General features: G+C 55.5%; 1 protein-coding gene and 1 long non-coding RNA gene across 2 annotated transcripts in view; both read left to right on the top strand.

The window, feature by feature from the left end:
* The first annotated feature begins 4,787 nt into the window (after positions 1-4,787).
* On the top strand, positions 4,788-6,538 carry LOC132027156 (uncharacterized). The gene is made up of 3 exons (XR_009407064.1): positions 4,788-4,874; positions 4,971-5,140; positions 6,298-6,538. It is a non-coding gene; the product is annotated as an uncharacterized LOC132027156 (long non-coding RNA).
* A 5,517-nt stretch (positions 6,539-12,055) lies between these two features.
* The window catches only part of SRRM3 (serine/arginine repetitive matrix 3), a 61,629-nt gene continuing 50,693 nt past the window's right edge, over positions 12,056-22,991 (top strand). The window contains exon 1 of the mRNA XM_059414656.1: positions 12,056-12,144. The gene's annotated coding sequence lies outside the window, so the exon portion shown is untranslated. The remainder of the gene's footprint in view (positions 12,145-22,991) is intronic.

Genomic DNA, 22,991 nt, shown 5'->3' with positions numbered 1-22,991 from the left:
AGCTTCCTCACTAGGAACACGGAGCTGACACTGCCCACTGCCAGGCTCGTGGCGAAAACTAAGTAACGAAGTCCACAGCACACCATGGGCATTCACTCGATAAATGGTGACTGTCTTTGTCACTTTCCTTCCTTGGAGGTCAGGGCCCTCCTGGGGCTCACGGGCAGGCTCCTGGTCTGAGAACAGGGGCTGCTGGAAGGAAGGCTCTGGCCAGGTCCAGCGGGAGTCAGAGATAAAGAAGTGGGGGTCCATGGGCCAGCCACAGGCAGAGCAGACAAGCAGGACCTACCCGTACCCTGTCCTGCTTTGCTGGAGCAGGCCTCGGGCTCGGGAGGCAAACTCAGCCAGCCAGCGGCCCTGCAGAAGTCATTAAAGCAGGGCCGGTGGGAGAAGGAGGTGCTGCTGCCGTCAGTTGAGCCGGAGATCTTTGGTAGCACTTCTCAATGAAGTGCACCACGCTTGAGCCAGTCGCCACATGTGGGCACGGACACATGCACAATCTTTCCCAGGTAGATGGCTGTCTCCCTGTCCCCCCGACAGCCTGCTCCAAGCCATCTGCACCTCCCCGGAACGGGGCACCCCAGTGGGTGTGCTGGGCTTGGGGAAAGCTGAGGGACCCTGGAGCTTCCCGGGGGGCTCCCACCTAGCTCTGCCTCGAGTCCTGCCCCCAGCCCACTCTGGCTGCTGCCCCCGCTGCTGGGGTGGGGCCTGGGGCTCTGGCGGATCCCGACAAGGACGCCTTTCACGTGAGGCAGGACAGTCGGGAAAGGCCCTCCTAGGAGCCACAGAGCCTGGGTTAAGACCCACGGAAGGACCCTTGATCGATCCACTCCCGCCTCTGGGTGCCTGGGGGTCCCGGTTGCTGTGGGTGTCCTCCTTCCAAGGCAGGCCATCTCTCTATCCCGGGGTCTGATGTGCTGGTGCACGCACACACGTGTGCATGCCGAGTGTGTATGTGCTGTGTGTCAGGACATGTGCGCTGTGGCGTGCAGCCGCGTGTTACCGGAAGGTGCGGCCATTTCACGACCGAGGTGTGTGGGACGAGTGGATATGGCGTGAGGGGGGCGGGCTGGTATGAGGCGTGCACGTGACCTGAGTGTGGACACGTGTGCAGGGTGTGTACCTGAGGCACGGGTACGGGACATGTGAGGGGGGCGTGTGTACGGGCATGTGTGGAGGGTATGAAGGAGTGCGGGGACACACATGGCGCACGTATGGGACAGTGCGTGGGGCACGTACACGAGGTATAGTCGAGTTGTGCATGAGTCTGGTGTGCATGCTGTGCATGCTGTGCATGCTCTCTCAGCCATCCTCCCCACTCCCCTCCCCCTGACCCTGACCCTGACCCCCACCCTGTGTGCCCTGTCCCAGGCACATGGACCCGGGGGGTGGGGTGCTCTAGGCCCTGTACACTCTCCGGGGCTGAGGGTCCCCAAGCCATGGCACTTGCCCAGGGGGACAGCTTGGATGCTTCCTGGACCTGGACACAGGATGAAGGGACGATGGCTGGTGTGCGAGGGCCTCCAGTGGCCTGCTATGGAGAGGGGGGGCGTCCGTCTCGCTGCCCCTCCCCCCTCCCTCTGCTGACACCCACCCCACCTCCGGCCACCCTTTTCTCTCCACACCCTGCCTTCCCTCCGCTGGGCATTTAAAAATGCGTTTTCTCAAAATACAATAAACATACAGGAAGTGCAGAAATTGTACAGATACAGCTCCCTGAATTTTCACAAACAGGACACACCCAAGCACCCCGCATCTAGTTCGAGGAACAGAACACTCCCAGCCCTCCGTGCGCTCCTTCTAGTCCCCGGCTCCAGGGAAAACCAGCATCCTGACTTCGTTTTTTTTTTTTTTTTTTTTTTTAAGATTTTGTTTATTTATTTGACAGAGATCACAAGCAGGCAGAGAGGCAGGCAGAGAGAGAGGCAGGGAAGCAGGCTCCCCGCTGAGCAGAGAGCCGGATGCGGGGCTCGATCCCAGGACCCTGGGATCATGACGGGAGCCGAAGGCAGAGGCGCCACCCACTGAGCCACCCAGGCGCCCCAGCATCCCGACTTCTGACACCGTAGGTTAGTTTTGGCTCATGGGTCAGTTTTAGCCCCCACATTGGAGCCCCTCCCTCAACCCAGAAGCAGCACGAACTCGTCCCTGAAGGCGGGAGTGAGGGGAAAGCCACCAGACTGTGCTGTCTACCCTCGTCACAGACACCTGTTGACGTCTCCACGGCCCCCACTAAGTTCCATAGCTTGACAAGGAACAAGTGGCTTCTGTGTGTTCGTTGAGGCAGCTAACTGCTATGACAGGGAATGACAAGTGTCAGCGACTTATCACTACTCATCATTTCTCAGTCTCTAACAGTCCTGGGCTGATGTGCCTGGTAGGCAGGCAAGCTCTCCTCCACGTGACAACACAGGGACCCAGACTCTTTCCCGCTTGTGGCTCCCTCACCCCTCTGCAGGGCTTTGTGCATCCTGCCAGCAGGTGGGGGAAGAGAGGGGAAAGAGGGCACACCTGCTTCTTAGGCTCCTCTGCCAGCAAAATGTCCCTTCTGCCCACAGTCCATTGGTGAGAATTAGTCACATGGTCTGTCTGCGTGCAAAGAATGCTGGGAGTTGTAGTCCTTGGATGGGTATTCCCATTCCATTGATGACTATCCTCTCTGGAAGGGGGGCGTGAACAGGTGGGGGGCATCTCTGTCACTGCGGGCCTCGTGGGAAGGGAGGCCCAGAAAGGACATGGTGTCTGCCCTTGCATCTACCTTGCCTGGCAAGCAGAGTTCACTGACTCAACGCCTCATTCACTTATCCATTTAAATGACTCACTCAGGGCGCCTGGGTGGCTCAGTGGGTTAAGCCGCTGCCTTCGGCTCAGGTCATGATCTCAGGGTCCTGGGATCGAGTCCCGCATCGGGCTCTCTGCTCGGCAGGGAGCCTGCTTCCCTCTCTCTCTCTGCCTGCCTCTCCGACTACTTGTGATTTCTCTCTGTCAAATAAATAAATAAAATCTTTAAAAAAAAAAATAAATAAATAAATGACTCACTCATTCCTTCAATTGCAAATTCATATAGTCATTTTCCCCTGCATGCTTTCCACGTGCTATATTTGCTCATCTGTGCACACGCATCCATACACGTGTCTATACCTCCCGTATACCTGTAAGACCTAGTCAAGCCCTAAGGGCACCGTGGCTGGGCCAGCGAGGGTCACACACCCACCATGGGCACCGTTCAGAGGTCGGGGTCCCAAAAGACCCCGGTGGAAAGAAGGACGTACTGAGGAGCCAGGGAATTGGCAACCTGGTTCTGGGAGCCCTGTCCCTCCTGCGGGGACTACATTCAAGAGCCTAAGTGGGTTCCAGCGTTAGTGGGGAAGGGAAGCTGGTTGCCCCAGGCCCAGGGAGGAAAGGTAAGACTGTGCAGTTCTGAGGCCAGTGGTTTTGGGGGGACAGTTGGGTTTTGGACTCAAATCATTGCCCTGGTCACCTACGGACTAGGGGGCTGTGGGCAGCTCTGAACCTCTCTCATCCCCGGCGTCCTCATCTGTGAGATAGGACAATGATCTCCAGCTCACAGGCTCATCACGAGGATTTGAAAGACTGAGAAATGCTGGGACCACGGCGAGTCGAGAGTGTGAGCCACTCCCGCTCCTGAGTCCGCTTGATGCTGCTGCTGCTGCTGCTGCCGGCCCCCCACCTCTAGTCCACGATGGCCTTGGGCCACGGTGGGGCGGAACCCCTGGGACAGTTGTGAGGCTTGGTGGGGGTGAAGTCCCCTGCAAAGCTCTAAGGCAGAATCAGGCAGGGCCCATAGCCTCAGAGAGGAACCCCCTCTTCATACCACGTCGCCAGTGCCATCAAAAGCTCCCTTCCTTCACGTGCCCACACCCCAGGGATTTGTACCCTCCAAAAGTTCCCTAATGAAGGCGATGCTTACCCCGGACCAAGTGCCCCCTATGGGAGATTCACAGGCGAAGGCGAAGAGAGCAGGAGGCAAGAGGGAGGAGGGGCGGCGAGCAGCGGAAGCAGCCGCTTCTGCTCATTTTTTATTAAAGATCCACTTCAAGGTCAGCCCTGCCCGTCGGCCACAGGGGACTCCTCAATTTCCTAGGCTCTGGAGAGAGAGAGAAAGAGAGAGGGAGAGAGATGTGCCAGAGGAGGAGAAGGAAATGGACCGGAAGAGGAAGCCTGTGGTGGGCTAGGCAGGGGCACTAGGAGAGAAGTGACGGCCCCCTGAATGCAGTGTAGACCCCACATAGTGCTGGGCATAGACGAGGCACCAGGGTGTCACGGATGGGACCAAGGAAAAGGACCACTTCAGAGAAACGCTGATGGGTTAGGCTGGGGGCAGAGTAAGCAGTTAAGGTACCAGGACAGGGCGAGTGACCCAGATGCCCAGGGCTTATCATTTGCCAGAACATCACTGGCTTAACACACACATCACCAATTTACTTCAGGCTCTCATCCTAAGAAGAACTATAATAATTAGAAAAGGAGCACGACAGTCAGGCAGGTATTACTGGCCCCATTTTGCAGATGAGAAAACTGAGACTCTGCAAGGCTTAGATCACTCTTCCAAATCTACACAGCTAGTCAGTGGCAAATCTGGCTCCAGACCCCACTCTTCCCACGGAGTCTGTCACACCCTCCCCACGCTTTGGGCCCAACTCAAGACTCTCCTCCAAAAATACCTCCCAGATTGTTCCCATCGCTTCCTGAGGGCTCAAGTCCAGCCAGTCTTGGAAGACATTTCAGGCACCTTGACCCCTCCTCTGCCTGCATGGAGGACAGTGGCCGTGCCTTCAGAGTCCGCAGAGCCACAGCCGACAGGGACACACCAGACACACACTCTTCACCTCCTGGAGGACCAACAAGTCCAGGTGGCCTCAGACAGTCACCTCTTGTCTTATGTGCCCTGGGTGGCTTTGCACAAATCCCCTGGAGTTGAGGTTCAAGGGACTATTTTTATCTCCCAGTTCCAGGCCTTTCTCTCCGGTGAGAACAGGATTATGCAATCGCCCAACATCCACCGCCCGGCTGGTGCCGTCTCTTGCAAACGCCTGCTGGCCGCGTGTGCTTGAATCCTGCCATCCTTCTGTGGCCGACCCACGTGTCTCACACAAGTGTCACCGTGTGCTCTGCGGAGGTAGGCCAAAGAAGGGGACTGCTGAATGCAGTCTAAATCCATGGTGACAGGGCCGGGAGGCATGCCAGGCGAAGGAACAGCCCAGGGCTGGAGGGGTATGAGCTCTCGGGCAGGTGAGGGACACAGCATTGGGTCTTCAAGTTCAGGAGGATGATCTGGGGGTCTACTGCAGAGTATGACTCTGTAGATACAGTGGATTAAAGATGGCCGCCAAGGGGCGCCCAGCTGGCTCAGTCAGTGGACCATGGGACTCTGTTTTTTTTTTTTTTTAGAATTTTTATTTATTTATTTGACAGACAGAGATCACAAGTAGGCAGAAAGGCAGGCAGAGAGAGAGGAAGGGAAGCAGGCTCCCCGCTGAGCAGAGAGCCCGACGTGGGGCTCAATCCCAGGACCCCGAGATCATGACCCGAGCCGAAGGCAGCGGCTCAACCCACTGAGCCACCCAGGCGCCCGGACCATGGGACTCTTGATCTCAGGGTTATGAGTTCGAGTTCTACCCTGGGTGCAGAGATTACATAAAAATAAATGTAAAGATTTTGTTTATTGGGGTGCCTGGGTCGCTCAGTGGGTTAAGCCTCTGCCTTTGGCTCAAGTCATGATCCCAGGGTCCTGGGTTCAAGCCCCGCATTGGGCTGTCCGCTCAGCAGGGAGCCTGCCTACCTCACCTCCCCCTCTGCCTGCCTCTCTGCCTGCTTGTGATCTCTCTCTCTGTGTCAAATAAATAAATACTTAATAAAATATTTTTTAAAATTATTTTATTTATTTATTTGAGAGAAAGAGAGAGCATGAGCCAGGGGAGGGGAAGAAGGAGAGGGGGAAGCAGGGTCCCTGATGAACAGAGAGCCTGATGCGGGGCTCGATCCTGGGATCCTGAGATCATGACCTGAGCTGAAGGCAGACACTTTACTGACTGAGCCACCCAAGTGTTCCCTAAAAATAAAAGCTTAAAATGAAAACAAACAAACAAAAAAAGATGGCCAGCCACTGCTTGCTCCTTCTTCCATCAAGAGGTGGGATCTGTGTCCCCCACCTTTGAATACGAGTGACAATGCACTCTTCTAAACCCACTGCGGTCTCTAACTGCTTTGGCCAATAAAAAATGGGGAAAATTGTGTCGTGCCCTACATCCTCTTCTTCGGAACACTTGCGTTCAGAGTCCTGAGCTGCCGTGGGAGAAGTCTGAAGACTCCACTGGAAACACCACACGGAGAGACCCAAGAGAAGGAGAGACGGCGCGCTGAGTCCCGTCCCATAGCCGTCCCCGCCAGGGGCCCCGGGCATGTGAAGGAAAGTGTCCTGGACCTTCCAGTCCACGAGCCACCCCTTTGCTGAAAACCATCCCATGAAAAGTGACCCCATTCAATGCCTTGTGGAGCAAAAGAATCACCTAGCCAAATTTCTGACCCCCAAACTTGTGAGACATAATAAAATTGGTGTTGTCTTGAGTCGTTAAGTTTTGGAGTATTTGTTACACAGCAATAGCTATCGTTAGCATAAGTCTGGACAGAGACTTGGACAGCAGCGTATTCAACAAGCATGCAGGGCGCCTGGGTGGCTCAGTGGGTTAAGCCGCTGCCTTCGGCTCGGGTCATGATCTCAGGGTCCTGGGATCGAGTCCCGCATCGGGCTCTCTGCTCAGCAGGGAGCCTGCTTCCTCCTCTCTCTCTGCCTGCCTCTCTGCCTACTTGTGTTCTGTCAAATAAAAAAAAAAAAAAATCTTTAATAAAAAAAAAAAAAAAAACAAGCATGCAAAGGGGCTCTGATGTGGGGGGGGGTCGAGACAACACTCGAAGCACCAGAAGAGGGACGCCTGGGTGGCTCAATCGTTAAGCGTCTGCCTTCAGCTCAGGTCATGATCCCGGGGTTCTGGGATCGAGCCCCACATTGGGCTCCTTGCTCGACGGGAAGCCTGCTTCTCCCCCTCTCTCTCTCTGCTGCTCCCCCTGCTTGTGTTTCCTCTCTCACTGTCTCTCTCTTTCTCTCTGTGTCAAATAAATAAATAAAACCTTTAAGGAAAAAAAAAAAAAAGTACCAGAAGAGAGGGATAGACTCTAAGATCAAGGTGTGATGTCTACATCACATCACACAGAAAAACAAATGAGAAGGGACAAGGCAGAGCCAGAGGAAAAAGAGAACACGGTAGATCGAGGGGTAGACAGGCAAACAAACTTAAAAAGAAGGGGGAAAGACAGAGAGCTGTTTGAAGACAGACAGAAAACGAGACAACTCGATTCAGCAAGCAAGTACTCTTGCCTCCTCCTGTGTCTTGAATGGGCGATGTGGAGACAGGCCCGCACCAGCCCTGCTTTCATGGAGGTCATGTTCTAGACAAAACGTGGCTCAGAAAGAGGGCGGCCGAGACGCGGCAGAATAAGAGAGGAGGGGCAGGGACAGTACTGAGGTCAAGGCCACTCTCTGAGCCTGGAACTCTGGTGAGTGAAGGATGCCAGCCTGGCCTGGTCCCTCATGACAGGGTCTTTCTTGCTCTTGCCCCTGTGTGAGGCCCCTGGGGGCTGGGGGAGTTCTCCCTGGAGCTGAATGTGGAAGGACAGGGACGTAGAAACAGGTGCTATCGTTGGGAGAAGAGCAACTACCAAGGCCGACAGGGGATGCAGGGGTTGGGAGGGGAGCAGACGGGGGACATGGGGATGGCCAAGCCGAGGGACAGGTTGAAGGCAAGAGAGTATGGCAAGAGGGGGAAACGGGAGAGCACAGATGGGCTCCAGGTGCCAGGCTCCGAATCAGGCCCTGGGTCCTGGATCTACTTTGGAATCATTCATTCATGGCATTATTAAAAAAAAGGGGGGGAAGCTTGGGTGGCTCAGTGGGTTAAAGCCTCTGCCTTCGGCTCAGGTCATGATCCCGGGGTCCTGGGATCGAGCCCCGCATCAGGCTCTCTGCTCAGCAGAGGAGCCTGCTTCTTCCTCTCTCTCTGCCTGCCTCTCTGCCTACTTGTGATCTCTCTTTGTCAAATAAATAAATAAAAATATTTTTTAAAATTATTTTTTTTTGAGAGAGAGAAATACAGAGAGCCAACAAGGGAGAGAGAGAGAGAGAATCCCACGTAGGCTCCATCCTTATCATCGACTCTAGGACTCTGAGACCATGACCGCAGGCAAAATCAAGAAAGAGTTGGACATTCACCCGACTGAGCCCCCCAGGTGCCCCTCATGGATGTCCTTATTGTCCTCATGATACAAATGGCAGGATGTGAGGCAGACCTACTTTTGGCTGCTGAGACTAGACAGAAGAGGGACTGGGAAAACATCACGGAACACATTTAGACATCTGACCAGTAACTTTTTTTTTGAAGATATTATTTATTTATTTGACAGAGACAGATCACAAGTAGGCAGAGAGAGAGGCAGAGAGAGGGGGGGGGAAGCAGGCTCCCTGCTGAGCAGAGGGGCCGATGTGGGGCTCGATCCCAGGACCCTGAGATCACGACCTGAGCAGAAGGCAGAGGCTTACCCCACTGACCCACCGAAGCGCCCCAGTCAGTAACTATTTAGTGAGCAGACCCACCATGTGTGAGAACTGGGAACAGAGTCCTCGCCCCTCATGGAGCTCAAGGTTTAGGGGTGTGAGGGCAGAATAAAAACACAAGCAGGTGAGTAATAGGATGGTGGCTGACAAGATAAACACGAGGGAGGTTCTCCTCAGAAGATAGACAAACGGCCGCTAAGCACACAAAGAGGCGTTTGACATCACTAGTCATCAGGGAAATACAAATAGAAACCAAAAAGAGACACCAGCTTCACACCTATTATTAACAATTTTAAAGAGTGGGGGGGACACTTGGGTGGTTCAGTGGGGGAGCATCAGGTTGTGATCTCAGGGCTGTGGGATCGGCCCCACGTCGGGCTCCACGATCGGCACGGAGTCCGCCAGAGATTCTTTTTCTCCCTCTCCCTCGACCCCACCCCCAGGCTCATGCTCAATCAATCAGTCAATCAATCAAATCTTAACCAAGAAAACTGGATGACATGATGCTAAACGAAATAAGCCAGTCACAAAAGGGCAGATACTATAGGATCCCATGTACACGAGGTCCCCAGAGTGGTCACGTTCACAGAGAGCAACAGTAAAGAGAAAGGTGCCAGGGCGCTGAGGGGGGAGGAGATGGGGAGTTCGTGTTTCGAGTGTAGAGCTCCAGTCTGGCTTTGGGTGATGCCTGCAGAACCGTGTGCATGGACTCAGTGCCACTGAACTATACGCTTGAAATGGTTTAAAGGGTAAATTTTATGTATGTCTATTTTGCCACGATATATATATATATATATATATATATATATATATATTTTTTTTTTTTTTTTTTAAAGGAGGGTAAGAGGGAACAATAGCGCTGGGCAGGGGCATGCTGATCTATACGGGGATTCGAGTAGAGATGTATGTTCCAGGGGAGAGGGAATGGGGAAGAACGGACACTGGACAGGACTCCAGCACCTGGACCAGGCAGACAGCATGGAGGTGAAGGAGGAAGACAGTTCCAGGGGGAAGAAGGTCTGCAGGAGAAGAAAATCCAGAGGGCTTAAGGCCTCACAAGGTTCTAACTTAGAGGCTGGGCGTGGGCCAGGGAGGTGCATGGGGCAGGGACCCGGTATCAAGTAGGAAATGAAGAGGCCTTGATAAAGGGACTTTGCGCAGAGCTGTAGATCAGGATCTGAGAACAAGCCAAGAACAACAGAAAAGCACCCAGATTCAGAGCAGTAGGAGCCAACAACACTGCCTGAAAGGCTACAGAGAGGAAACAATGCCAGAGTCAGGCCAGGAGCCCCAGAGGAGGGGTCACCGGACCAGAGCCAGAGAGGAACCCATCAGGGGAATAAATACCTCGCTTCTCTTTCTTCCTGCTTTTCATTCTCCTGGTGATGCTCCCCCATGAATGAACCTAAGCAGTAGCCAAGGGTAAGGGAACCTGGGTAACTGGTCTGCAGAGGTCAGCCTCGTAAGGCCCCGAGGAGGGCAGAGAAGGGAGGAGAATGGACCCAGAGGGGCAAATAGAGAAAACCCAGCACAGATGTTGATGCCGTGTGATGAAATGACTAGCACAAAGGTAGGAGCCCTCTTTGGAAAATTAGCTGGCCAGTAGCGAGCCCAAGGTAGAGACCTATTCCTTTGAGGTAAGGGCAAGGAGGTACAAGGGGTGGGGGTGAGGTACTGGGGCTGAGGGGCTGCCCAGGCACCCGGGGTTCCCCTATCTCAGGTCTAATAGAAAGAGGGTCCAAGGCAGCTGGGAAGGCTAGCCTGCGCCAGCTGCAGGACCCCCTCCCCTTCTGCCCTGAACTACCTCCCACAGTGAAGCTGGGGGGGTGGGCAGGGGTTGCAGAAGGGGTGTGCCGGGCCAGGACAAGGTGTGCCCAGGCACTAGGCCCAAACTGTTGAGGCCAGGGCTGCCCAAGAAACAAATCAGTGTGATGCAGTTTCCTAAAACCAACATGACTCTATTTAAGGAATGGGCTTCCCTCTGAGAATGTGCCCTCCCTGCCCCTTCCCTGGCCTCCCCCACAGCCCCTCCACACACTCAGCCATGGCTCCCCAGGCAAGGCAAGTCCCCCTCCAGGGCCCTCTCCCAGCCCTTGATCTGTCTACAACCCGCTCTGCTTTGGGAGGCCTGGCTGGCCAGGCAAAGGGGGCAGGAGGAGCGAGCACACTGGTGCTAAGCCAGCCCCAGGCCCCAGCAGATGAAATATTCATGCAGCCAGAAGGCAGGAGACCAGCAGAGGACTCGCCCCTGGGGCTACGAGGCTTTGGTAATGGAGGCAGCAGCTGTAGCCCACCCCTTTCTCCCCACCCCAAGCTTTGTTCTGCAGACTGGAAAGGGCCAGCAGCGCCAGGATCCCAACCACTCAAACCTGAACACACTCCAAAAACACATGCGGGTGAAGAAACGTGTGGGGGGGGGAGCAGCGAGGGGAGGAGGCACACACAGACACTCATATATACTGACGGGCACACAGGCACAAAAAGCCACACACACCACAAACACACTCCATTCAGGGAAGACTCTCCATGTCCTATAAATGCCTCCTTAAAACCTGCTCCCTAAGACCGTCACGTCTGGATGCTGCTCAGGCCTGATCTGGCACTTCCAGCCCTGTTCCTTGGGACAGAAAGCTTGTAGGGGGACACCACTAATGGCCCCACGCCCAACCCCACAAAGACCTCATGTTCCTGGCTTCCACTAGAGAAAGGTCTCTGGGCTTCCAAAGCCTCTTCAGGAGCCTGCCCTACCCCTGAATTCCCCACACTCTGCCTGCTCGCTGTTCCTGTTCGGCCAAGGAAAGGAAGGTGGAAGCTGCAGGACCGACAGGCCACCCAAAGTCACGAAAAGAGAAACCAAAGGGTGACTTGAACTCCCAACTCCAGACGCCCAACCAAGCACCACTGATGATCCAGAGGATCCATTCTCAAATTCCTCTCCCAGTTAGGATGGCCCATCCCCGCCCCTCTCAGCCTTGGTTAGCAGCTACCGGGATGCAGGATGCATGATAACAGGGGGCTCCTGGGGGGTCCCCCTTTGGATTCCAGGGCCCTATTAGACACCAGCGGCGCAGTCAGAGTCCTGGCGAGAACTCAGACTAGCGAGTTCGGCTTCCAGTTCCAAATTAATAACCTCCCTGGCCCGGGGCGCCCCTGGGAGCTGGCGTGCTCCCACCCGCGGGGAGTGGAACTGATGTCGCTGCGGTGGCGAGTCCTTGCCCGACGCCCCGTTCCTTGCTTCCCCTGCGGGGGGCCCTCCGGGCCTGCGGGGGGCGCTGTGGGGGCCGGGCCTCTCTGGCCGGCGGACGGGCAGGGAGGCCACCTCCATGGTGGTGCGCTGTCCAGCATTTCAGCAATCGGCGGCGGCGGCGGCGGCGGCGTCCGCGGGGAGACGGAGGGCGCGGGGCCGCGGGGGCCGCCGAGCTGCGCTGCCGAGCCGAGCGGAGGAAGGAGCCGGGACTAGCGGGGCCGGAGGGCCTGGTTTCAGCACCCGGCGGAGCGCGGCGGTCAGCGGGGAGGTGAGAGCCCCTAGTGGGGCGGGGGCATTTCCCAGAGGGGCTGGGGCTGTGTTGAACCTCGGGCCTCCACAGTCGGACAGGGGCTCAAGAGTCCGCAGGCCCCAGAGCAGGGGGCAGGTTGGGAGGACTGCAAGAGTGTTTGATCCGGGGGTGCGAGGTACTGGGAAACAGAGATAAGGAACATTGTTCATTTCACTGAGCGGAATGGAGAAAGTGGGAACACTGCGGGGTCATGGGCAGGACTCCCCTGGGCATAAATGACCATGGCCTGTCCCACGAGGATGCTAGGGAGGCCCCCAACTGCAGTCCAATTGCCCTCCCCCCAAATGAAGAGAAGGACCTGCTCCCTAGGGGAGGGAGAGATCAATGCAGGGACCCCATGGAGATGCTGGTCCCTGGCAGGGGTGGAGGGAGCAAGTCCCCACCTGAATGCTGGGCTTCTGTCCAGCAGAGGGTGGCAGCACAGGGGACAGGCTGGCCCCTTTCCCAGCTGCCCAAATGCCCCTAGGGAGGCAGGCCTGGCAACGAGAACTGGGTCTCACACAGGATGGCATTTACTCTCACACTGGAAAGAGGATGGAGGGCACAGAAGAGAAAATAACCACAAGGAGTTTCAGGGGGTTCTCTGTGGCCTCCCCAAACGCCCAGGGAGAGTTTCTGAAGCTCAGAGTGGGCCCAAGCTCAGAGCAAATTCCTGGTCAAAAGGAGAGTTGAGAGAAGAGACGCAGCCTCTGCCTCGCAGCCTCCTCCCCCTCCCTCCCAGGGCTCCTGCCAGGGCAGTGTCGAAGCCTCCTGCAGTTCCTGCTCCTGGCAGCAGGTCCATTGTGGGCATGGGTTTGGTGGGAAGCAAGAGAAGGGCACCCAGGTCTAGCCTGCTACTCCAATGCCTGTGCTCTAGCCCAGCCACGACTTCTCACTCCCCTAAGACCTCACTCATTCACCCACTTCTGGCATCAGAGGGCCTGGGCTGGCCGTTGGTCCTATGTCAAGAGAAAAGGCAGGAACTTAGACCGAGAGCAGGGCAGGGACTGGAGACTTTCTCTGTGCATCTTAAGGTCGTGGCCCCGGCAGGTACACAATTCTACCTCAGCCAGAAATAGGACCAAGCTGGCTAGGAACTTGCTCCCACACATTACCAGCTTTGGGGTTTCTTAACTTTATGCCCCATCCCACTCTCCTGTGAGGGGTGGAGGAGGAATTCTTGAAGGGTGAATAAAGATTTGATTGGATTTTAAGAGGTGGGGGTAAGTAGGTAGGGTGTCACGGACTCTGAAGTCTGAGAGATGGGTTCAGATCTCAGCTGCATGACTTCAGGTAAGCTACTTCTCCTTCCTGAACCTGTTTCCCGATTTGTAAAACAGGTGTCACATTAACAGCATCTACTTTGCTGTTTCAAGGCATAATCCAGATAATAGAAGGGAGATGACTTTGGGGCTGGAAAATGCTGGGCAAATGTTAGTCGATGAAAGGCAAGTAAGAATTTCTTCAGGAGGAGCTGGGTAAAGGTGGGAAAGTTTTCAGCATTGTTTGAAGCATGTCTGTGTCTTCCCAGAGGAGGTGGACTTTGGCCCACGGCCTGGTACCAGGCTCCGTGCTAGGCACAGGGCTACAGATGACTCAGTCAGTCCTCACAAAAGCTTCCCAAGGAAGGCACCGTTGTCCCTATTTCGCAGCTGAGAAATGAGATTGGAGTATCTTCCCCAAGGTCACAAAGCCACCCAAGCCGTCTTCTCTGGGACGGAAGTGCAGCTGATGACCTGTCCTAGCCCCTTGTTAGCAAGGCCCAATTAAATGCTAGTTTCTTGACTCGGGATGCCGGCTTTCCAGGTGGGGAACCTGAGACTAGGAGTGAGGGTGTGCAGCGCAGTGGGGAGCTGACTCCCCCAAGGTCACTGGGATATTTGGAGGTGGAACGTGCTTTGAACCGGCCAGCTGGGTGCCCCCAGCACAACTCACCCCTACCGCTGTCACGCCTGCCAGAGCGGGACCCTGGGTCTGGCAGGCCCATCTGCTCACTGCCATGCCCACTTTTCACTTCCTCTGCCTGCCAGCCTCTTGTTGACCTCAGCAAGCCAGAGACTGGCTGTTCCTTTCTGAGTGGATAGCCCCCACCCCCTGAGACGGGGCCATGGTCACAAGCCACTGCCAGCGCTGCTGGGGTCAGCCTGCTCTACTGACTGTACCTTTCCTCTGCCCACTTCTTACTGTCCCCAAGGCTCCTCCTGTCCCAGCAGCCATGGGGGCTGTGTTGAGGAGAGGAGGGGAGCCCACCCTCTCTTCCTTAACTCCCTCACACCCTCCGAGCTCCAGCCATGCACCTGTCACTTCACATACATGACCTCATTTCACCCTCCCCAAACCTGGTATTCAAAGGTGTTTTTGCTCCCTTTCACAGAGGAGCAAAACAGGGCCTGGAAGTGATGTGACTTTCCCAAGGTCACAGAGCAAGGTCTTGGTGCAGCCCACACCCACTGCCGCAGGGGCCCCGTGTGGCTTCCACAACATCACTCTGTCCTCAGTTCCCTAGGCTCTCCTGGGTGACGGTCAGCCGGGGCACAGTGGGCCGGCGGGAGGTGGGAGGAGACGGGAGGGAGAGGTAGCTGAAGGGCCCTGGGACAGGAGTCTGAGGACCTTCTTTCTGCGCCCATCTCCGCCCCTGGTTCCATGTGTGACCTTGAGCAGGTCCCTGCCTGTCTCCGGGCCTCAGTGTCCTCAGCCATAAAATGATGGGGTTTGACTGGATGACCCCTGAAAGCCCTGCCAAGCAGCACGATTTTAAGATCTCTCTGCTCTGTAAATCTGGATGTCGGGAAGCCTGTGGTGCTATGGGCAGAGGTAGAAGTCACCTCCAAGTGTTTCAGAGTTTGACTTACTAGTTGAAGCTGAGATTTAAAATTCACTGTCCCTCTCATCTGCAATCTTGGCTAAACAGGGAGAATATGACTTGGAGAGGCCCAGTGGCTTACGTGGAGACCCCAGGTTCTTTCTCTGAGCCAGGATTTAGCCATCCTGGCCCAGGATCGGAGGTGACTTACAGGGACACTTTGAAGAGGCCCTCCCTGAGTTGTTCACCAAACTCCAGGAGGCTCCCAGGACACAAGTGCACAGGCCCCAAACCCAGGGAATCGGCAGGGGTGAGGTAGTTGAGGCTTATCCGTGGCGTCTGGGTGGGAGGGAAGGGTTTTGCAGCTGTTGCTCTGAAAAGCCGGTGCAGGGCCCCAGAGAGGGCGTGAGCTGGTCTGGGGACGAGTCCGGTCTGAGCGGGGAGAGGATGTCAGGCAAGTACATTCCTTCTCGATTCTAACACCCACCTGTGTTAGGTGTGGAAAGGTAGGGGGCTCACAGAGGTGGAAGGATCAGAGAGGGCACTCACTGAGGTGGGTTCAGAGAGGCAGGGGGGGGTGGGCTGCTCTGTGAGGGGGGAGAGGGGTCAGTGAGGGATGAGCAGAGGGATTATGACGGGGAGCGGCTCATCACCAACAGTTACAGACCCCAGGCTGGCCCAGCCGAGTTCTCACTGTGGCTCAGGGCCTGCCAACACCTCGGGGTTCTGCTCCTTCACCTTCTTCTGGGCACAGGAGGGGGACAGCTCCAATCCCAGAGGCCAAGCCCTGTTGACCCCATGCCATCCAGAGCGGGGTGGGGTGGGGGTGGGGGGGAGCCCTTAGGGGGCCGGGGCAGGTGAGCAGGTCCAGGCTGCCCAAACTGATTCTCTTGGCCTGAGGGGGAAGGCCACAGTGGTCATGTGTGCCTTAGCGCAGAGCAGCCCCCGACCCCAGGGTCACCCCTACCCCCCGCCAAACGCTACCAGCCCATCCACCTGCGGCGCTGCCTCCCAGGCGTCCTGCTTGGCCTCAGTCTCCTGCTAGCCCCTCCCTGGCCTCCTGCCCGCTGCAGAGGCTGCTCTTCCAGAAGAAGCTGGCAAGCGGGACCACAGTTCCCTTAGCATCCTGCTGGCATCTTTGAGGCCTACGAGGGGGTCTGGGTCCAGTGAACCGGACCCTGGGGAGCAGGCAGCTTCCTGAGCCGGGGAGCTCTTGGCCTACCTATTTTATTTCTAGCTTCAAGTAGGGCCTGTGGCTCTGAGACCCCACCCCCCCGTACTGAGCTCCATCCCCACCCCACCCCCCAAAACTGCCCGGGGTTGGAGCCAGGTAAAAAGCAAATTTCACTGAATTCTTGTGATTCGAAGAATGGCACATCTTCCTTGTACAAGACTTGAGAAAATAGAGAAGCCAAGGAGAAAATAAAGCTCATCTATAGTCCCACTGCCCAGAGAGAACCACAGTGAACACAGCGGATGGTGTCTCCAGGATTTTTTTCCATGTGTTCATAGTGACATGGAGTTAAATGACTGGGAACACACTGTTGGGGGAAGCCGGCATTCTATTTTTCACTCTATCATGAGAATTCTCTGATGTCTTTAAAGATTTTTCAAAAAGCTTGCTTTCAATGGCTATTTGAAGGCTGGGGCTGCTTCCCAAGGGAGCCCGTGAGAGCTGGGAAGAGAATCTTGCTCCCTACCCCAGTCCTTCCTTCTTGGGTGGGGCACACCTTTCAGGTCTTCTGGCCAGGAGAGGGAGGGTTTCCCTTGGAGAGATGGCCTTGGGCCCTGTGACAGTCAACCAGGGATGGAGGAGGGTAGAACCAAAGCTGCTGGGGGAGAAGGAGCATGTGAGGGTCTTACATCCCCTTGGATCCAGCAAGACCTCAGAAGAAAGCTCAGAATGGGGAATCAGGCAATTACCAGTCTCCTGGGCTCTGATCTCCTTTGGGCCCTCTACACTCAGGTCTGTTTCCTCCCCTGTACAATGGGCATAAGGATACCTGCCTCCAGACGTGCGATGAGAAGTGACTTGGGCCAGGATTAAATCCAGGGCACTCCCCCCAGACATCTGAATGTGAGACCACATAGTCAGGATCTACTGGCTGCCTCCTATTTGCTGGTCCCAGCCTGAGCGCTGAGGACCCAGGTGAACCGGACACCAACCATGACCTTGAGGAGCGCCCAAACTAGTGGGAAAGGCAGGCACGAGGGAACAGAGCTGATGTTCTGGTCGGACTGAGAGGACCACGGTGGGCAGCCAGAGGAGGCTTCTGGGAGGGGAGCATTGAGGTTGGGCTTTCGAGAACAACAGGGAAGGTGCCAGACAGAGAAGGCAGGGGCATGACACTCCAGAGAACAGCGTGGGCACAAAGGAATGAAAAGTCCTGGTGAGCTAAGAGGATAAGGAATGATCTAATGTGGCCATGGCACGCAGGGCACGCTTGGGAGTAGAAGGTGGAAGGCAGCCCAGGGGGCAGGGATAGGCCTGGCCAGGTCAGGAAGGATCTTAAGAACCACTGTAAGAGCTGGGGATTTATTTGGAAAGCAATGGAAGTCGAAAAAGGCTTTGGAGCATTGTCACGAAATAGTCAGATCTGCACTCTAGGAAGCCCACTCTGGTTGCATTTGGTCGGCGCGGGGGGGTGGGGGGGCGGGGGGTGGAAAGAAAGAGACCAAAGAGGAACAGGCCAGGGGTTGGGAGGAGGTGATTGCAAAGGGGACAGGCACTGGAGACACGCCGCTGGGAGAGCTGACAAGGGTGTACGTGCACGTGGGAGAAAGAAAGAAAGACCTGTGGGCCAGTGGCAGGGCAGAATGGGAGGGCCCAGCCTCGGCTACTGGTCCAGCCCTCATAATCAGAGACCCCCAGGCTGGGGGAGGAGGTTTCATGACTGGCAGAGGAGCCAAGCCACCCCTTCTCCCAAGAGGGCACCAGAGGGGGACTTCTGGAATGGGAAGGAAGCTGGAAAACTCAGCTGGTCCTGCCTCCAGGCAGCCCGGTCCCCTCTCCCTGTTTGGCCCGGTCTGACACATGCTTATTGATCCCTGTGACCCATCAGTGACCCATCAGAATTCCTCTCTTCCCTGCCTCCAAATGCTCTCTCCCTCTGTCCCCTGCTCCTCGTGTACCAGAAAGCAGAGACGATCATTCATTCATTCATTCATTCATCAGACTTTGGCTCAGTAGTCTTCTGAACTCAATAGCTGAATTAATATAGGCATCCCCAAATTCTGTGCTAGGCACTGGAGAAAGGGAGGAGCAGCTGTCCGTCCAGTGGGGAGCGAGGCCTATAAACTGGTGAATGTTTTGAGACAGAATATGGGTTAATGAGGGAGCGTTCCAAGGACAGCTGGGGCACTGGCAGTGGGGGAGTTTGCTTGCCCAGCTGACTTTGGAGCGGGCTTCGCAGATGGACTTGATAGGAGGACAGGTTTGCCAGGGGAGGGAAAGGGGAAGGTATTTCTGGCAGAGGGAACAGCATGCGCCGAGGTGCGGAGGGAAAACACCAAGCTCTTGGGGGATAGTGTGGCTGGAGAGTCGGGGTCTGGGCCCAGAGGCTGAGGACCAGGCTAAAGAGGGGGGCCTCATGAAGCGTCTTAGTGCCAGTCCAGGGGGTGGGGGATGGGGTCTGGTCTTTCTCCTGTGGGCAGTGGAGAAAGCCAGGGATGTTTCCAGCAGGTGAGCAAATGGCCAGAGCTGTTTCAGGAAGGTCACCCCCGAAGGGCAAGCATGATGTGGACAGATGGAGAGAACTGGGGGCCTGCGACATGTGTCACGTGGCCAGGGGCCTCTCCTACTGCAGCTCAGCTCCTCCCGACCTGGGACACCCAGATCCACGGCAGCCATGGGTCTCTAGGTGCAGGGTAGCCACATCGGGTTTCCAGAACAGCCTATGAAAAGCAGATTCCTGGGGCTCACCCGTAACGATGGATTCGGTATGGGGCCTGGGGATCTGCATTTTTTTTAAAGCTCCCAGGCAAGTGTCCGTGCCAGAGTCGGGAACCAGCACTTCCTCACTCTGCTCGTGCTGTTTTCTTTGTCTGGATGCTCTTCTTCTCCCTTCCTCTACCTCTTTGAATTTCAGCCTCTGCTCATGTGTTTTCTGGACAATACCTTGTTCCAAGCTCTCCTCCTGCCGTGTGCCCCCAAGGGTCCCGTGCTACGTCCTTCTCGGCCCCTCTTGTTCTCTGTCCTGGCTGGTCATCTACCCTCCTGGCTCCCTTGGTAATCACCGTAAACACCCCATTTCCCATGTGCTTGGGTCCTGCTCTAAGGGTTTCCCATGGACTAACTCATGAGCTCTCACAAGGTCCTAGGAGGTAGTCAGGCCACACAGCAGGGGGATACTGAGGCACAGAGCGGTGCCTAGCATCACCCAGCTAAGACACGGTAGTAAAAAAGAGGCCTCACCGTTTGTTGATACCTCAGACTAGGAGCTCCTAGAGGGCAGAAACCCTGTGTTAGTTACTGTTGTGGGTCCCCAGGGCAAACACAGGGTCTGGCCTCTGGGAGGGGTTCAGGGCAGTCATCTGTAGGATGGGCTTAAGGGCAATGATTCTCCTCCAGGGCTGATTGGCAGCTTGGGGAAGTCCATGGCCCTGACAAGGGTTGAGGCATTGAGGGGACACAGTCTGGAGTGGGGGTAGTAGCAACAGAGACAGGGATGCCTGTCTGGGATTTTAGGGCAGAACAGGTTTCTAGACAATAGCTCTCCTCTGCTGTGCTGAGGTGTGGCCTCTCCAGCATAAATCAGACCCTCTCAATCCTGGCCAGGGACCAGGGGCGGGCTTGCTGGCAGCGGAGGAAGGGGGAAGGTGTCAGACGAGGCCGCAATGAAGATTCTGGGGCTGATGATAGAGCAAGGTGGAGACCCAGAGAGCAGCCCCTGCCCAGTCACCCAGTCTGACCTTAAGGGACTCACCCCTTCCAGAACGAGGAGAGCCCCCCACCATCCCTGCCTCCCACCCACAATCCCTTGGGAGCCATAGGTTATTGTCAATGATGTTGTTAATTAACTGCTTAATTAACTATTTAGGCTAATCAGATTAATTGACATTAATTGGCTACCATTTGTCAAGGACCCTGGAAAGCTGTGCCTCTCAGAGTTGAAGTGTGATGGGGGCTGAGCAGGGGAGTCAGGGAGGAGCTGTCACCATACAGCAGAGCTGGGGGAGCAGGTGGCAGGCAGTGGCAGGACCAGGGGCACCCAGATGGCTGCACACAGACCGTGCATCTCCTGGTGGCCCTCTGTGGGGCTGGTCCCTTGAACTCCCAAGTTCTGGCTCTTCATACTTTGGGGAACACATCCCTCTTCCTGTCTCTTAGTTGCATTAAGAAAAGGTCTAATGAGGGGGCCGCCTGGGTGGCTCAGTGGGTTAAAGCCTCTGCCTTTGGCTCAGGTCATGATCCCAGGGTCCTGGGATCGAGCCCTGCATCGGGCTCTCTGCTCACCAGGGAACCCGTTTTCTCTGCCTACCTCTCTGCCTACTTGTGATCTCTGTCAAACAAATAAATAAAAATCTTTATTTAAAAAAAAAAAGAAAGAAAGAAAGAAAAGGTCTAATGAGGGACCAGAGAGAAAGGGAGATACTTTCCATCCCTGAGGGCTGTAAAGACCTCAGAACGGGGAGAGACCTTAAAATCCTAAATAAGCCATTATATAAGTAGGTCAGCACATCCCTGCTGGATGGCATGCATATATTTGGTTAAAGAAAAAAAAAAAAAAAGGGAAAGATGAGCAGTATAGGATAGATGAAATATGCAAAATATTAAAATGTGATCAAGTGAACAGATTTGCATTTGGTCAATTACAGCCCCCAAAACCCACAGTACATTCTTATGCCTGTTTTAAAACACAACTTACAGTTTTAAATTACAGCACTTGAAACAAAAAAGAAAAAAAAACTACTATGAAATGCATCCTACGTTTTGGAAGAAGGAGAAAAAAAAAGCGCCAACCCACTCAAAACTGGGAGTGTGAATTCAGAGCCACTCCCTTAAGCTTAAATGGCTCCTATATCTAGGAGCCCAACACTGGGCTGGAAGTTGGTAGCCTTGACTTTTTCTGCAGACCCCCGTGGGGTCTCCTCCCCTCCAGAATCGCAGGGCCTGTCTTCCTGACAGAGTGCTTATGAGCAGCACAGGAGGTGTGAATTTCAAGTATTCTGGGGATTAATACAAATGTGAGGGGAGAAAAGGGGTCCATTTCTGGGGGAGGGTCAAGCTGCCAGGCTAGGAAGGGTGTTCCCCGGGTAAGAGGAGGGCGTTGGTGACAGAGATCTCTAGCTCGGTAAGGGAAGACCTAGAGAATGAACGTGGGGTCTCTCTCTCTCCCTCTTTACTGCCCAATCCTGCGGCCCCTGGGGGAGGAAGGACCAGAAGAGACTGGAGGCGGTTGCCTAGCAACAGGAGGCGCATCTGGATCGATGGGAAAGGCAGAGGCGCCTCCAGCCCCCAGCCCGGCTCTGTCTTTGATCTCACCCGGCCCAGCAGAAACCTGGGGGGGGGGGGGATGCCCAGGGCAGCCTGCTTGATTAGAGCTGAGTCAATAGAGGGAATTTTCCATAATGAGATTGTGTGGGCAGTGGAGGCAGCTGCCCTGCCTTCTCCCGTCACCCTCCCCAGTGGGTGGAAGGGGCTTGTCTATCTGTCCCGCACACATCCTTCCTGCTGAGAGCTCCCAGGCCAGCCCCTCACCACCAACTTTGACTCTTCTAAGTCTTAGACCACCAGAGACTCAGAGCCCAGAGCTACCCTGGCCCCAGTAGTAGTAACAGCCGGGCCACTGACACTTTGTCCAGATGAGGAAACTGAGTCTCAACAAGGAAAAGAGATCTGATCCTACAGCTTCTGGCCCGTCTTACTCTTTCTCAGTCCAGCTCCCAGGTGTGAGCCTGAAGGATCTGATCCTTACAGGGAGAAGGTGGGGAAGGGGGTGGTAGAAACTGATGTGGGCCCCGGGGCTCAGCTGCTTTCACTGCAGCTTCAGCCCCAGAGGCCAGGGAGGGAGAGGCCTCCGAGAGTACGGAGTCCTGGCACACAGGTGTCTCTCCCTAGGGTGCCTCGCCAAGGCCATCTGGCTTGGACCCTCCCCAGGACACAGAGATCACTCCCTAGCAGCCCATGCTGTCAGTGACAGCTCAGCCATGAAAAGCTTCTTTCTCAGGTTACTGCCCCACCCGCCTCCACCCCCTGAACCTCAAATCTCCATCCGAGCTCAGGCAGCCAGGGGGATGCTATCTGCTATCTAAAGGCCAGAGGGGACCCTGAAGAGAGGCAGAGTGGGCCGGGTGGGAAGGGGTTCCTTTGTTCCAGCGGAGTACGGGAAGGGGGACTAAAAGACTACTTGCTTGTTTGGCATCAGCACTGGTGTGTACAGATCTGCTTTCCAGGTTGGACCCGTCTGCATTATTTTCGATGACCAGTTTGCTTGGTCTGCTCTCTTCCACTGGTCTGTAATGCTGGTGTGCCTTGGTCTGTGGGTTCTCCCCACCCCCGGCCTCTGTGGATGAGTCTGGGCTGAACTCTGGCTTCAGACTCTCCGTGGCCTGTCCTGGGCTACGCTGGTCTGTACTGGTCTCGTTCGGGCTGTACCGCCTCTGCTGTGGGCTCCTCTGTGGGGAGCTGACAGCTGAGGCCTCCTGTCCTTAGGGAGCAGCCACCCAAGATCTCTGCTCTGGGACCCCACATCAGAGCCAACAGAACAGGGACAGAGGCCCTGGACTGATCGGCAAGAGCCTGGGTGCCAAGCAAGTCCTTTCTACCCAAAGACAAAGCTGAACTCCAAGGTTTACCAAGTATATGACAATGTGACCTGTGTAAAAATGCCAACGGACACACAAAGTCTGGGCACACTGAAGCAGGAACCAGAGACCTCTCCTGCTGAGGTCTCTGGAAGTGGTAAAAAACAAGTACTGAGCTCCCCGTCAGCGCAAACCCAGGCTGGATTTCAACAAAGGTTCACAGATGGTTTAAGTAAGGTTCACAACGTGGTTGCGTTGTGCCAAGATCGGTGCTGGG

The sequence above is a fragment of the Mustela nigripes genome, chromosome 11 (genome assembly GCF_022355385.1).
Source record: "Mustela nigripes isolate SB6536 chromosome 11, MUSNIG.SB6536, whole genome shotgun sequence".
Classification (NCBI taxonomy): domain Eukaryota; kingdom Metazoa; phylum Chordata; class Mammalia; order Carnivora; family Mustelidae; genus Mustela; species Mustela nigripes.
This window is presented reverse-complemented; position numbering and strand designations above follow the sequence as displayed.